Genomic DNA, 10603 nt, shown 5'->3' on the forward strand with positions numbered 1-10603 from the left:
GTATATACTTTCTCTTCCCCTACTTTCTGTCTACTGCTATTACATTTAAGACAAGCTAGATGGAGAATTGTTGCTAAATGAATTATCCCTTTGTCCAGTTGCTCATCTGCTCTCCTGTTGAGATGCTTCCTTCCTGTCCTCTGCCTTCTTCCTGTCCCACTCCAAGATCCATTATAAAAGGCCCCACCTAAATTGCATCACTCCCTAATACATGCAGAATTTTCAGTTGTCTGGCCAGTGATTTTCTGAGATCCTCTCTTCTAACCCTCTTTTCTTTCCAGTTTCTCTCCATTCTCGCTCACTATCTCAGTAAATGTTGTGTTTTCTTTTTCTTGCTGTCACAGGGGTCCACTCAGCCTGAGATGACCTCCAGGACCCAACCACCCCAATGACCCTGTCCCAATGGAGCTGCAGCAAATGTGTGGCAATGATGATGGTTTGTTTTGAGTTAAAGTTCCAGAATTGGACCCAAATATAGGAGAGACATGGAGAAGGGGATGAGAGTTGGAGGGTTCTCCTCCCCACGCCAGCCCTGATGAAATACTGAGAACAAGAATAATGACAAGTGACATAGGTGCTCTGTTAGAGTTCATTTCATTTTTAACACTATAAGTAAGGAATTAAAGAGGCAGTGGTGAAAGGGGAAAAAAATGACAAACATGGATAAGCATCTCCTCAACCTCCAAGGTTCAGATATGGAATGACTGCTCATTGAACTGCTCACCAGGAGAAACTAGAGGAGCAATCTCTTTGAAATGATGTTTTTCATTTTAAATATTCACTTTTCCACATAATTTTACACTTCTAGATATAAAAGTCTAAACATGTTACAAACCCTATGAATATTGGTTCTGCTTGTGCCTCTCACTGTCTCAGGGACCTTATTCTAGCCATTATTACATCCCCAGGCTTATGCCTTCTACTTCTCCTCTCTTAAATCTTTTCTTTTGTCCTAAAAATATGATTTAACCACTTAAGCTTAAAATAAATTGGGGGGAGGGGAAGGGAGATGGAATTAACAGTAGTAAATATCTGTCTAGGGATGGGGAGACACCTATTATCAACAAGGGTACCTGAACAAAGCATACTTGTATACCTAACCCTTAACTATACCCCACAATATCATAATATAAAATATTGATTAAAAAAACTTTATGTGGAAAGCAGTGTGGCGATTCTTAAAAACTCTAAATACCAACCTCCCATATGACCCCACAATCCCCCTACTGGGAATATATCCTGAAGAACACAAATCACTCTATAAAAAAGATATCTGCACACGCATGTTTATCGCAGCATTGTTCACAATAGCAAGAACCTGGAAACAGCCATACTGCCCGTCAAAAGAGGACTGGATTAAAAAAATGTGGTACATATACACGATGGAATACTACGCAGCCATGAAAAAGAACAAAATCATGAATTTTGCGGCAACCTGGATGGAACTAGAGTCTATAATACTGAGTGACCTCTCACAGAAACAAAGATCCGAGTATCACATGTTCTCACTCATATAATGGACCTTAAACATCCAATGCAATACTATACGAAAATGACTGACCGTACTGGGAAACTATGGTGGGGGGAAGGAGATGGGATTAACAGTAGCAAATATCTGTCTGGGAATGGGGAAACACCCCATATCAACAGGGTGCCTGAATGAAACGCAATTGTATACCTAACCCTTAACTGTACCCCACAACTTCACAATAAAAAAAAAAATTTATAAAATTCTACAACCTCCCTTCAGTTCCTTATCATCTCATTTCTTTCCTGCTCATCATAACCAAGATTCTTGAAAGAGAAATCTTCATTTTTTAGTTCCTCTTCTTCAGGTCTCACTCTCCTCCACCCCTTGCTCTCTTGTCACATAGAGAGGTAAAAAAGTCTCACTTACCACATTCCCAGGGATATTCTGAAGGGGGTTGAACTCCTGGCTGGGCTGCTCCCTCAGAGACTAATTAGAGGAAGGGGCACTGGATCACCAATCTGGATAGAACCACACACAGGAGGGTGGTCCTGTGTCAGGATTCAGGCTGTGGAAAGAGGCAGATATGAAAGTTTCAGAAAAGAGGGGAAGCCTGTGTGTGGACACTGAGATCTGAGGCTTCCTGAGATAAACCCAGATCAACAAAAATAAAGCAACCCAGCATGTTCTTGGATCCACTGGGTTTTTTCATGATCACCAGGGCAAAACAGAGCCAGGGCAGCAGTTGTGAAGGGTTAGCATGAGAGGGAAAGGAAGTGGGGGACAATGAGACAGTCAAGTTGGACATTTACTCAAACATAAGAGGACTTTGTTGTGCCACACACTGGACAAGGGTCAAACAAAGCTCAAGCAAGTCGTGAAGACAAACTGGAAGATGCCATGGACTGGCTCATTCAACACCTCTTACACCCTGATCTAGGATGTCCTCCTGTACCACAGTGTATGAAAAGTTCAAACTGTATTTTCCAGATGCATTTCGGCTGAGGTCTCACCAGTAATTTTACATACACAAGATTTTTAAATAATCTTTTTTTAAGAAAATGTATTTTAGACTCAAGAAATACTTGTGTAAATTTATTACAAGGATATATTGCATGATGGTGGGGATTTGACTTCCAATGCACCCGTTGCCAAAATAGTGATTTTTCTACTCTCACATCCCTCCCTCTCTTGTCTTCTTTTGGAGTCCCCCAGCATCTGTTCAATTGTCCTTATGCCCATCTGTACCCGTGATTAGCTCTAATTTATAAGTGAGCACATGCAGTATTTGGTTTTCTGTTTCTGACACACACACCATTTATGGAGACTGAATTATGTGAGGACCAGGCAGGTTTTGCTGGCAGGGAATGCTGGGAGCAATAGCATGGTCACAACCAGCTGCTCCTGACCCTGCAGTTTCCTGTCCATGACAGAGGCAGTAGCTCTCTCAGCCCCAGGTCTACAGTGTAGCTCTGGAAAGCCATTCTAGGATGTCTGGCTTGAGTTTGTTTCCTCAGGCCAACTGAATGTTCTGTGGTGAGCAGGTATGTGCATACCTACTCAGAAGTCCGAGGAAGAAGAGAGGTCAAAGAAAGAGGCTGATGAATCCAGTTTATTAGAACTGATATTGATAGAAAATTATGAACAGAAGTGGTGTCTTGGAGGGCTGCAAGACAGTGAATACCTGCACCCCACCAGAAAATATCCTTTATATAGCAAACTTTCATGGTTGAACAAGTAATGCTGCTCTTGCCTTAGTCTTTCTTGTGAAACTCGTGACTGGTATTGAGGTTAGATAAGCATTTTCATGAGTTTATCTATGCTACCCGCATGGCTTCTCTGTGAGGGGTTATCTATGCTATAGACAGAGTTTAAAGACTTTGCTGCAGGTGCAAGAGTCAACCATTGGTCATCAAAGCTGTTTTGCTTCAATATGGTGTCATTTTGGCCATGCAATAGGCTGTTTTTCTACACCAAAAAAACATGGAGTTAAAGTATACCCTTTAGCATAAGCCTTTTTTCCTAAAAAGGAGCCATAAGAAAATTCTGTTATCTGCAACTTAAAATGTTAAAAACACAATAAATAATATTAAAGATAGTTACTGGCAAAAAAAACCAAAGGAAAATGGAATATGGCATTCTTTCACTGGATGGGTGGGTTTGAAGACCAATAGACCTGGAAAATCTTTGTTAACTTATTTACTATAGCTGCAAAAGCAAAAATAGAAACAACTGCACCATATTGTGTGTGACAATTGAGAAACCTCTTTATGAGAAAACCATTCTGGAAGTAAAGGGCTCCAAATATGGGTGATGGGAGGTTTTGTGATCAGGTCACCAAGCTGGGCCCTTGTGCCCATGGCAATGAGGCAATAGCCTATCTTGGGTTGAGTTCCATAGGATAAGAAAGGGAAGATTCTGACCCATGGAGATGCAGGAGCTTGATTAATCTGTTACTGCTAAAACTACATAACAGGCATTTCCCAGAGCTAACCCATCATCACTGCCTCCCAAATGTCTACCTGTGACAGGCACAAGAGTATCGTTATGATTAGTTTCTCATTTTACAGATGAGGAAATTGAGGTTTCAAAGAGGTGAATTGGTGAACCCAAGGTCGGGAAAGTGGATAGGTGGCAGAGTCAGGCCTAGGTCCACATCTTCATCCTCTCAGAGCAATAGTCTTTCCACTTCCAAGTCCCCATCAATGAAGCAAGTGTCCCACACTAAGATGACTTCAGACTTGAGAAGCCACACTGAGGGGGAGAGTGGCAAGGCCTGACTCAGTCAGTATCTAACTCTCCTCACTCCACTCCCAGACAGAGCAACCGAGACCTGTGTTTGTATCTCCAGAACCTCGGGGCCCCAAGGAAATCCTTAGCCAACCATAGTCACCACCCCTGCACTCTGAGTCTCACACAGGTCTGCAGCTCAAGCCCAGAACACACCTGCATGAGTGCTGGCTTGTGAAGCCTCAGCTGGTATCTCCATAGAGCCAGGGACTCTCACACTCTGAGCTGGAGGGTGAGTCCTTCCTTCCTCTGTGGGGCACTGGACCTCAAGCTTCCTGAGAAGCCCTGGGTCTGGTTTTCACAAGGTGTTCTCATCTTCACAGCCATCTCATAAGCCATGCCAACTACTTCACCTTTTAAACCTGGAGCAGGCCCCAGTGGGGGAGAGAAGGCTCAGGTCTGTGCTTGGGCCCAGCTCCCACTCAAGAATCCCGTCCAAACTCCGTGTGACAGTAATATTCATATTCCAACCACATCAGATAGGCATTGTAACAGTTAACTTTAGGTGTCCAACTTTAGGTTAACTTTGGGTGGATGAAGAATGACACAGACAGTTATAAAACATTGTTTCTGTGTATGTCTGTGAGAGTCTTTCTGGGAGAGATTAGAGTTGACACCTTCCCGGGTTAAGAAGATCTGCCCTCTCTAATGGGGGTTGGGCTCATCCAATCCACGGAAGGCTTGGATAGGACAAAAAGGCAGAGGAAAGGCAATTCATTCTCTCTTCTAGAGCTGGGACCTCCATCTCCTACTCTCTGGCACTAACCCTCCTGGATCTTAGGGCTTTGACCTTGGGCTTGCATCACTGGACCCCAGGTTCTCAGGTCTTCTGACACAGATGGATCACATGGCAGCTTCCCTGCATCTCCAGCTACAGACAGTGAGTATATTGTGCGGTTTCTCAGCTCAGTAATAGTTTGAGCCTATTGCTACAGTTAATCACTTTTTGTGGATTGCATGCAGTCAGCCCTCCGTATTCTCAGGTTTTATATCCATGGATTCAAACAACTGTGGATGGAAAATATTTGAAAACTAAGAAAACAATAAAAAATGCATTCAAGCCGGGCTCGGTGGCTCAGCCTGTAATCCCACGCCTTTGGGAGACTGAGGTGAGTGGATTGCCTGAGCCCGTGGGTTCGAGACCCGCCTGGGCAGCGAGACCTCATCTCTACAATAAATCAGAAAATCAGTCGGGCGTGGTAGCGCGCGCCTGTAATTCCGGCTACTTGGAAGGCTGAGGCAGAAGGATGGTGGAGCCCAGCAGGTCGAGGCTGCGGTGGCCAGAAGTGGCCACTGCACTCCAGTCTGGGCGACCGAGTGAGACTCCAACTCAAAAAAAAAATGCATTCAAAAAGCAGCACAGCATAGCAACTATTTGTATGGCATTGGCATTGTATTAGCCATTATGAGTAATTTAGAGATGATTTAAACTGCACACAAGGATGTGCTTAGGTTGTGTGCAAATTCTGTGCCATGTTGTACGAGGTTCTTGAAAGGCTGGGTAGCCTGGGAATACCTTTCTGGGGTTGGGGAGCCCCCACAGGTGAGTGATGAGAGCCCCTGTGCTCAAGGCAATCTAGGTAGCCTGCGCTGTAGATTGTGGTGCCCACAGGGATCTTGGAACTGATCTCTCATGAATGAATGAATATCTCATTGGTCTGGTGTCTCTGATAATGTAGGCAACTATCTACTGGTCGTCCTTTATCTCCAGGGGTCCCGCTCTGTTATTGGCCTCAGGTTACCAGTATGTCTCTTCCGTCTAGAATGAGAGGACAGAACATGTCATCCAACACATCCCTCCACCCGCCAGAAACTCAGACCACAACTCCTCCACCCCCACAGGGAAACATGTAGGCTATGTAGATCCCACCTGCAACCCCCAGAATGTGCTCACAGATCTTTGAGACCCCTCCCGATGGGCAGAGAGGAGAGGGAGAGCCCAGCAGGAGCTGTTCACTGGGAAAACAACTCCCGATTTATGAGGTCAACTCCGTCCCTTAGGGACCCCAGTAGGATGCACCATCACCTTCCAGCCTACCTACATGCTCCCAGTCCATGACATAAGCCCCTTACCTGCCACCTCTATCAATGCCTGCGGCCCCTTCCAGGGTTAGGGTTTGGGTTAGGGTTAGTATTAGGCCCTGGGACAGCTGGCTCTGACCTACTCCAGATGGGGCTCTGGGATCTCACAGCAAGTTGTCCACCATCTGTTATACAACCGGGTACCCTGGCTCTGGTCCCCCACTTCTCATGCAAGACCAGGCTTGTGAACAGGTGAGGCAAGGAGGCCCTCCCTCTCAGGCTTAAGCAAGTGCAGGGTCAGCACTTGAGAATGGGTGCTTTGTTGCCTCACCCTAGACCCAACCTTGTCAGTGACTATTTTGGGGTGTTGCACATACCCAGGAATAAGACAAGCAACTTTCAGCTAAATGGCAGATGGAAACCTGGATTGCTGGCAACTCGGCAAGTATTTATTCTGCACACATGAGCCTCGGTACTGGAGAGACTTCCTTTCATCTCCAGTCACCAGCTGCTGTACTCACTGAGCCCCAAAGTAGTTTCAAAGAAAAAGCAGTCTCAACGAGCACCTCTTCTGAAAGAAAGTTTGGCCTATGAGGGCCCAAGCCACAGTGTTCTCTGAAAGAAGAAAAAAAGAGGGAAGATTCTCTCTTCTAGTTGTGCAAGGTAGCCCTGAGCAGTCTTGTGTGTGGGTGCCCCACCTCTTCAAGACCCACAGGACTCAATTATATGGTTGGACCCAAAGACACAGTCCAGAGTTGGCCATCTTGCTTTCCAGTAGAGGCGCATTATGTGTTTAACTTCTCAAGTTCAGTTATTTTAACTCAGTAAAAAAAATGTGAGGGAAAAAATAATAATTTAAACTGTGAAACAATTCGTCTCAGTCCCAAGGTAAGAGTGAAATGGCAGCTGTAAATCCAATAGTTCCTTTGGCCCATCTCCTTACTCTCAGGTGTGAGTCCCCTGCTGTCTGTTAGACAGGGGTAAGCAGGTAATTCATTGGTAGCTGGCTCCACAGGAGGAAGGGGGTCTTAGTTTCTATTGTTTGCCAGTTTCTGTGGCATAAATATTGGCTGATTCTAGCTACCAACATCATGACACTGAGGGTAGAGTTGGGAGGAGATGCATGAAACCAGCCCTCACAACTGGTTCCAGCTGGCCCAGCACACCACTGCCTGCTGTGGGTCTAATGTGGGAATACACAGGACATATTTTCCACACAGCATGGCCCCTAAACTCCAGTCAACTGCTTCATCCAGAAGAAAAAGCAGACATTCCAAAGCAGGAGGAGAAACTTCTTGAGGGAAGGTATGTTGATACCCAATATAGCCGCACTCTAAGTGAGGGTCACAAGACAATTTTGACTGTATTTGATTTCCAAATGAAAATCTAATTCTTCATCAGCCAAACCCAAGGCTTGATTACTCCTCACCTACTCCCTCCTTCTCTAGGCTGTGCCTGCCTAGACTCAAGGGGGGGTCTCCATTGTCCACGTCCTCACAAGACTGTGTACTCAGAGTGCACAAATGATATTTCCCTTGGGAGCTCAACACACTTGGGGACAGGACTTGGTATCCAGATGGACATTGGTTCCGTTCCTGCTTCTACCATCCAGCAGTTTTATTGGTCAGATTCTCAATGTCTGGGAAATGGGGTGTTACTTCCTGAGCAAAGTTTTGAGGAAGAGGAAATGAATATAAAGCAGAAACACCTCACCCAGTGCAACACAGAACAGGGCAGCTCCAACTGCTTCCCTTCCTTCCAGTCCTCCCAGGACAGGGAACTGAGTCATAGGTAGACAATGTCATCACTCAGTGGCAGCCCACAAAATTGCCCACAGGCAAATATTTGTTCTTAGATTGAGAAAAACAATGAGACTCCTTAGAGAAGCAGTCTTATGCTACAGCTGAGAATCAATTTCTGGTTTTCTGAGCGGCCATGCAGGGCTGTGAGACGACATTGAGATCTGGCATCTGGAAAACCATGCTCAGATCTCAGTTTTGCCAAATAGCTGCTTGAATGTAGGTAAGTTATGTAACTTCTCTAAACCCTAGTTTCCTACTATGTAAAATGGAGATATGGATTTCCACCTTCCTAGTGGGTGCTTGCTGCTGTGGTCCTTGCCCTTGACCCCTCTTCCAGCCCCTCCCCCATTCCAGTAAATATTACCTTCCTGGCTCCTGAAGCCCTGCACTGGTTACCCATGACCACCTTCTCAAGATACTTTACCACTGAGGGAGATACCGTTTCCTTCAAGATACCGTTTCCTTCAAGATACTTTACCACTGAGGGAGACTCCCAAATTCTACACTACTTCAAGTCTCCAAACACTAAATTTCTACAATATTTAATGTCATTGAGTCTCCTGGGGTTACACTCATGATGAAATAGTAAAGTAGAGAATGATATTTTTTTAAATGATTTTGGATGACTTTCATTTATTTTACATATAAAAAATATACTACGAAAAGGCTTTGATAAGATGGCATAAGCTTCACACATTTCTCCAGTAAAGAATAAAAATCATTTGGGGGGAAATTACATAGAATCAAAAAATGAAGTCAGCAAACTTGCAGTTCTAGTGGCCAAGACTAGTGGATACACACGAGGCTGCTCAAGGCCCACGTGGCCAAGACTAGTGACACACACAACTCTGTCCAAGGTTGACGTGGCCAACAGAGTGACACAATGCTGCCCAAGGCCCACCTGGCCAAGACAGTGACATATACGATGCAGCCCGAGGCCCACGTGGCCAAGATAGTGGCACTCACAACGCTGCCCGAGGCCCATGGGGCCAGGATAGTGACACACACAATGATGCCCGAGGCCCCCGGCTCTGCTCGTGGCTTCATTCTGCACATACTCTCTATTTTCGGACACGGCTGGCTGGGCACTTTCATAGCTTCTTTCTTCGGTCTCATGGGACACCAGGAACCATCTTCTTGGAATTTGATCTCATCCACATCAGAACAGTCATTGAGAATTTCCATAAAAAGTCCATCTAATACAAGACTTTCATAGGCAGCCTTTTTGTCACACACAGGACAAATCCAGGTGGGTTTCTTCTCGTTCATTTGCAGATAAAGGGCAGCATCGAAGCACTGCAGGTGTGTACAGGTCACTGCACGGCATGGGATTGTCAGCCTCATTTTCCCTAAAGGGCATGTCAAGGACACCCAGAGGCTAGTCGTAGCAACTTCACTATCGGGATCTGCAGTGAGTTTCTCTTTAATCAGTGCTCTGGAATGATCAGGGTTTCTAATACCTTTCATTTTTAATCTCTGTAATAACATGGCTGGTGTGAGCTGTCATACGAGATATACAGACATGGAGTAATTCTTCCCAATTTCCGATGCCCAAGAAATGGAAATCTGGTTTGGCACAGCTGAAGACAGCCTAACTAGAGATGTGATGTTTAGGGGGCAGCCAGGACGCTTCTGCTCAATCCCATTTTTAGGGGGTGGTGCATAACCAGGCAAAGGAAACAGCTTCCCATTTACTTTTATACACAAACTATTGGGGTAGTTATCTTCTTGAGGGCAACTTATCTCTGCCAGGCAGTCTCAACTGAACTTGGACGGTATAATCTCTCCTCCCACCTGGCAAAAAAATCCCTGGATATGCATATTTCTCTAACTTGTTGAGGTGTCAAAGCAAAAATAAAAAACTCCTCTTGAAAACGCTGAATACTGCTTTGAACTAAACTCGTGGACTTGATGAGCACATCGAGGATGTCATAGAAGGGCAGGTTTTTCAGCTGCACGTCGGGGTGGGCAGGAGGCATCGGCGGGGATGGCTGCTGCATCTCAAAGGCAGGTTTGGCCTCTTGGAGCAGCACAGAGCCCACGGGGGAAGACCGGGAACGCGACGTCACGGACGTGGAAGGCAACGTGTGGATCCTAGCCACGGCCAGCTCGGGCTCCACCGGCGAGGAGCCCCCGTCCAGGGTGAAAACCGACGGCTTGATGGCAGTCAAGTCAGACAGGCCCTCCAGAGTTAGCGGGTAGCGGTTCCGGTACAGCTCTCGGATCTTGACCTGGACGGCAGGGCTGCAGCCGCTCTTGAGCAGGTGAAGCGCCCGCATCAGGAGGCCATGCTTGCGGCCACTCTTGTTCCAACCAGCAAAGCCCAGTAGCACTTGCAGCTCAGACACCCTAAAGCTGGAGACCATATTCAGAACGGCTAAAATGAAAAACAGTGATAACACCAAATGCTGGCGAAGATGCTGAGAAACTGGACCACTCCATACACTGCTGGTAGGGATGTGAAATAGGACAGCCACTCTTGATTGCATCAATGTCAATATCTTGGTTGTGATATTGTACT

General features: G+C 45.8%; 1 pseudogene; it reads right to left on the reverse strand.

Moving 5' to 3' along the window:
• Nucleotides 1-4471: 4471 nt before the first annotated feature.
• On the reverse strand, nucleotides 4472-10448 carry LOC103259562 (annotated as a pseudogene).
• Nucleotides 10449-10603: the final 155 nt, after the last annotated feature.

Source organism: Carlito syrichta, unplaced genomic scaffold, assembly GCF_000164805.1.
Source record: "Carlito syrichta isolate Samal-C Ts95f unplaced genomic scaffold, Tarsius_syrichta-2.0.1 Scaffold302882, whole genome shotgun sequence".
Lineage (NCBI taxonomy): Eukaryota > Metazoa > Chordata > Mammalia > Primates > Tarsiidae > Carlito > Carlito syrichta.